Below are 6097 nucleotides of genomic sequence, written 5' to 3' on the forward strand. Positions count from 1 at the left end.
AAATATCAAGTGACCTATAATATAGGAAACAATGGTAATTGACCATTAAAAACTTTTCATGGGTCACAAAAGTTTTGGATCAAACTGTTATTTGCGTGGTCTCTTGATTCAGATTTTGTAACCCTATTAACAGGTTGGATGGCAAATAAACATCCCAATGGCCCTATTAAGTTTATAATGGTGAGGATTCAATCACTATTGTTTCCCTTCGGTATGTTCCACATAAGATTGGGATGTGCTTCATCTTTTTTAAGATTATCCCCTAAAATGATCTTTTAAAACAGTTGGATGGTGTGGATTCAAGGCACGTACATCACTGTGAACCTTATAGTTTGGGGCCCCACCCACCCGAGTGGATTCAGGGTCTCACCTAATCTGCTCCCATTTTTTAGTATCTAAAATGGCTGAGGGGAGGTTAAGGCATAGGGCTACAACTTGAGTTTGGGTCAACCCTAACATAATTGACCAGCATGGTAAGGCTGTCAAAGTCCTTGGGCTAGGCTTGGATTGAAAATTGCATCCAGTTGAGCAAATTTAGGTCCAGTAAAAACAAAGGAATTTGGGTTAGTCACTTTGAGTTGGATTTTAGGTTGTACTTGTGAGTGGATTCCTCTGAAGGGTCAGTCAAGCTTGGATTGATTTTCAACACAATCCAACCCACCTAAGTTGCACCCCTATTGCCCGCCCAAATGGGCTAAAGTGACCTGATCTGGAGCCCAAACGTGAGAACAAATCAACTCAATGTTAGAAAAAAAATCTAAATTATAATTTAGATACTAAAAATAAGATTAGAAAATTAATTCAATCAGGCTGAAGCAGATATTAGATAGATTTTCCTTAAAGCTTGATTTGCCCCATCTCCTCTCACGATAGAGATTGTCGATAGATTACTGACAAATTGCTTATACAATACTACAAGCATTATGATGGTCCTGCGTGCAACAACAACTAGGGGACCACCGTGAGAACTCAGCTAATGCAATCAGTCTTGGGCAGACTCAGTGAGTTATAGGAATTAGACACTCAGTGATTTCTATAACTCATTTTGCTACTAACTTATCAAGAGAGAAGAGAGAGCTTATATTTTTGCAGAGAGTAATTGGTTTGCTGATTTTCAGATGCTCTGTACCTAGAGAGATCCTGTTTATGTGGATGGGGCAAGTGGATCATTGTATTTGAGGCCATCAATGGTTATAACGATACGAGAAATGTTTTTGACCATTGGCTCATTAATCCAGACGTTTCATGATGTTGGATCAATGATTTGTCCATTTATATCTGCTGGATCATTCATCTGACCATTTGGATTGCTAAATGGCTAGCTGTTTTTTTTTACTGTTGACATTAACTAGCAGCATTGTGTAGCCATTCTCTGCAATGGATAGATATGACTGTTTAATGTAAACTCTATAAGTTAATCTTCTTGCACTTAGCACATCTCGCACCGTATCACGACAGTTCGCATAAGGTCACGAGGGAATAACCACTTGAAGCTTCTCTTTTCACACTTAGCACCTCTCGCACTATCTCGCGACAGTTCACAAGGGAGCGATCACTTGTGACACGATACATGTAACACCCTAACCGCTCCGATAAGATATTGTCCACTTTGGCTGGCACAATGTCCACTTCACGGCTTTGTTCTCGCAGGTGGAAGTAGTTAGCGAACCACGAGCAAAATGTGTCTTACCATTAAGGTCAAAGCCCCACATATAGACCAAGATCTTAGGCTCTCCCTTTCTGATGTGGGACTGGACACCCACCTCCTTGACAGCTGGCTCGTCACAAGAATTTTTATCACTGGTGGAACTTTTAGTGAAGAGTTTCAACCACATTCCTCTAGATGTTGTCCTTATTACATCTATCATTAGATATTTAGTGAAAGGATTGGTCAAGTTTTTACTTTTCAAATATGAGATCGCAATGATTCCATTTTGAATTTACCGCCTTTACACAATCATATCTCAAACTTATATGTTTTGACTTTCCATCGTATTTGTTGTCATGGGCTGTCACACCCCAAAATTCGGTATCTAAGTTAGCTATGCCCGAATTGGAATTAACAACATGGTATATTAAATCATATTTAATTACATTTCACACAATTTCTCATTAATTTCCATATAAATTAAAGTCAAGCTAATGGGGAAGATAACTAAAGTCAATCATTAATAAAATGTTCACAAATTTATCATCAAATATCATCAATCATCTCTATTACATTGAAATTCAATTCAAACTAATTCAATTAACAAATACATTGAAATTCAACTAGTTCTCAAATAAACAAAAAGAAAACCTTCAATCTTGGTCAACCGACTCTTCATACTCATACATTGCAAAGCATTCTAAGATGGTGTGGGCGCGACAGCTCATAAGGTCACATCGTTCCTAAATTAAAAATGTTACATCTATACCAAGCACAAGTTTAGTACAACGAAAGGAGTTCATTATAACCAATAACTTACTGAATCGCATAAATATGTAATTAAAATCCAACAATCTCAAATAATTTGAAATATGAAGTGAACATTCGTAATCTCATGGGAGTATTTCCAGATAGAGCACTTATGATTAGGGGTGTACATGAACCGAGCTAGCTTGGTTTGCTCACTGGACTCGACTCGAAAAAGCTCGATTCAACTCGGTTCAAAGCTGAGTTCGAGCTGATTTTTTGAGCTCGAAAATGAGTTCAAGTAGGCCCCCGCTCGACTTGACTCGGATCGAATCCAGCTCGAATCCAACTCAAATTGAACTTGGATTGAACTAGTTCGGTGACTCGGTTACTTTGCCATTGATGTTGCTCACTAGCTATTTGATAAAATGATTAAACGAAATGTGGCTGGTGGCAAGGAAGGTTTGGTTGGTGGCAAGGAAGGTATGTACACGAAATAAATACATTTTTTCTCTTTGTTTTTATTTATTTATTTATTTTTATAAATGTTATTTAGAAGGCGTTTGAGAAAATGCCTGTAAAACTTATTTGTAAAACAGTGAGATTTTGAAGTTGCAGTTAAGGTGTCTGTGGAAATGCCTCAATGGCAAACTTGGCTTGATCTTGGCTCGAACTCGGCCTGAGCTGGCCTGAGCTACTGGCCGAACCAAGCCAAGCTGGCCAGTTAGGCTCGAGGACCAAGCCGAGTTCAAGCTAAGGTCAGCCACTATTCGAGCCGATTCGAGTTGAGGCCAACTCGACTCGGTTTGACTCAATGTACATCCCCACCTATGATAATCTTTTAAGGTGTAGCCCAAGGCAGAGCACTCGTGATAATTCTTTAAGGATTCACCCATGGCAGAGTACCTAAATAATCTTTTAAGGATTCACCTAGATCATAGCACCCGATGCAAATCTTTTAGGGATTCGCCTAGGGCAGAGCATCGAATGTTGATCCTTTATAGATTTACCCAGGACAAAGCACCAAATGCTAATATTTTAGGGATTCACCCAGTGCAGAACAACCCAATGCTAGTCAATTTAGGATTTACCCAGGACAAAGCACTAAATGCTAATAATTTTGTGTTTGAGACCGTAAATTTCGTACATGTTTAATTCATGCTTATGTATTTGATTAGTTAAATTATTTGAATACTTGAATTAAAATATATGCTAAGGCACTTAACTTGTAAATTGCACACAAACACACTATCAATTATATACTAGTTGCTTCATTGGCATATATATTGTAGTTTATGTGATTGGACTCACTTTGGCTTACAAATCATATTATTAATTGCCTTAGTTTAAATCGAAATATTAGTTTAAGTAAGTGATTATTGTTTAATTTGTGAAGTTTTTAAGTGGTCCTATTCACCCCCCTCTAGGACATGGACATTATTTCCTTAGCTCCATCAATCCTTTGCATGCATAGCTTGCGGGCCCCACTGCCCGTAATTTCACTTTCCAGAGGCAACCATAAGTTTCGTGGTTCTTTCGCCGACAACCTTTGATTGACCTTCATTCCCCATTTGGACCTCTTGACCATTGGTCATGTCTTCATAGATCCTAAATACATATTTGTCATAGCATACATGGGCTATGGTAGTTGTATCGTACCACTAACCAGAAACTTTCTCCTGAACTATGTTCACTTTAGTGATCATTTGCGTTATGTCGTCTTCTACTGCACTAGTCTCTTTCTTAGGCCTCTTGCATTACCTACTGACTCGACTATCGAGTGAAATGCCCGATTTTGCCACATACATAGCAATGACCATTGGATTTGTTGTTCTTTTACTTTTGAGACTTTTTGAATTTCTCATTTTCTTTATTGAGTTTCAGGGATTCATTCGTCTTATGATTATAATTATGGGATAACCTTTTTATTGTATTCATCATGGATGGGGACATACCATTCGCATCATCTTTCTTGTCTCGGTTGCGAGATTATACCTTAATACAAATATGCTTTTGAATGTTCCAAGGTGAATTCTTCATATTTGTGCAGTAGTTTTTTCATGTAATCTTTTCAATTTGGATTTAATGCAGCTATTATACATCAACCCAGAAAGATTCAGACGGGCCAATTTTTAAGATATTTATCTTATTTGCGATCGGTTGCAATTATTGGACTTATGCCATAAGTGGCTTACTGTCTACCATTGTGAAATCGAAGTGCCTGACAATTTGAAATTTCAGTGTTCCCTCTTCTTCAGCCTTGTACTTAAATTCTACTTCGTTCTAGATTTCCTTGGCTGAAGATGTTTTTGTATACATGTCATAGATGCATTTGGACAGGGTGTTAGGATGTGGCCGTGATACAACAACTCGTCTTCTTTTTGCTTGGTTCTAACAATGATTTGTATTACAGTATTGATGTCAATTGTTTCTGAAAGTACCAGTGGCATGTATGTGTTCAAGATGTAGAATATCTTAAAGGTAGTGAGAATGAATTTCAACTCGTCCTGCCACATGGTGAAGTTCGTGCCATCAAACCGGTCAAGCCGTGTTAGGTCCTGGTTCATCAATCTGATTGATGTAATGGGTTCAGGATGTAGAATATCTTAAGGGTAGTGAGAATGAATTTCAACTCGTCTTGCCATATGGTGAAGTTCGTGCCATCGAACCGGTCAAACTGTATTAGGTCTTGGTTCATCAATCTGATTGATGTAACAAATTCAGTATCCATGTTCCAAATTATGCTTAAGATTGTTGGAAAATATTTGAACTGATAATTCGAATATCGAAAATAAAATCAGAAAAGCAATTCAACTGAGCTAAAGCACATATTAGATATGCAATCTTCAAAGTGTGATTTACCACCTCTCCTCTTAGATTAGAGATTACTAATAGGTTTTTGACAAATTGCTTTCAGGATATGACAAGTCTTCTATTGGTCTTGCATGCAACAATCACAAAGGGACTATTGTAGGAACTGGGCTAACATAGTTAGTCTTTGGTAGACTCGACGAATCATAGGACTAAGAAACTTAGTAAGTTATAGAACTTAATTTGTTGTTAACTTAGTTCTCCCCCAACGGTGTTTCGGGAGCGTTTGGGATCTGTCTAGAAAATGCCATCTGGTAGGGTAGTCAACATGATTCTATCCTAAATAGCGGGCAGAAAAGTATGTTCAGGCTTGAAGTTTTGCTGTCTGTATTTGGATAGTGATGCATTTGTTGTCCAAAATGTGAGGCTGTCTGAACACACTTTTAGGATTTCAATTTTGAGTTTGATGTTGGCCAAGATCTATGCCTTTTGAGTTGTTACTAGAAAGTACAAAATGGTTTCATGGGTTTCTTAGTTTTTGAAACTGTTGATCTGTAGTTTTTTATTTGATTTTCTTTGTTGATATGTGTGGATGTGGTTATTTTAATTTTTAAGTTTATGACTTCCTGGCTGTTTATGTGATGTTTGTGTTGTATGTGCTTCATCTGTTCTTGGGATATCAATGATGAATTTTATTTTCCTTTTCTTGTTTATGTTTGATTGTTGTTTAGGTGCCTGTGGGTAGGGCTACTCTCGACCGCATCATGAATGTCATTGGGGAGCCAATCGATGAGAGGGGTGAAATAAGTAAGATTTTTGTAACCTTGCTGAGTTTCATTTATTAATTGGAAAAGGCTATTTTATTTATTGTAATTTTGCTTCATGAACACC

This window comes from Magnolia sinica, chromosome 19 (genome assembly GCF_029962835.1).
Source record: "Magnolia sinica isolate HGM2019 chromosome 19, MsV1, whole genome shotgun sequence".
In the NCBI taxonomy this organism is placed as follows: Eukaryota; Viridiplantae; Streptophyta; class Magnoliopsida; order Magnoliales; family Magnoliaceae; genus Magnolia; species Magnolia sinica.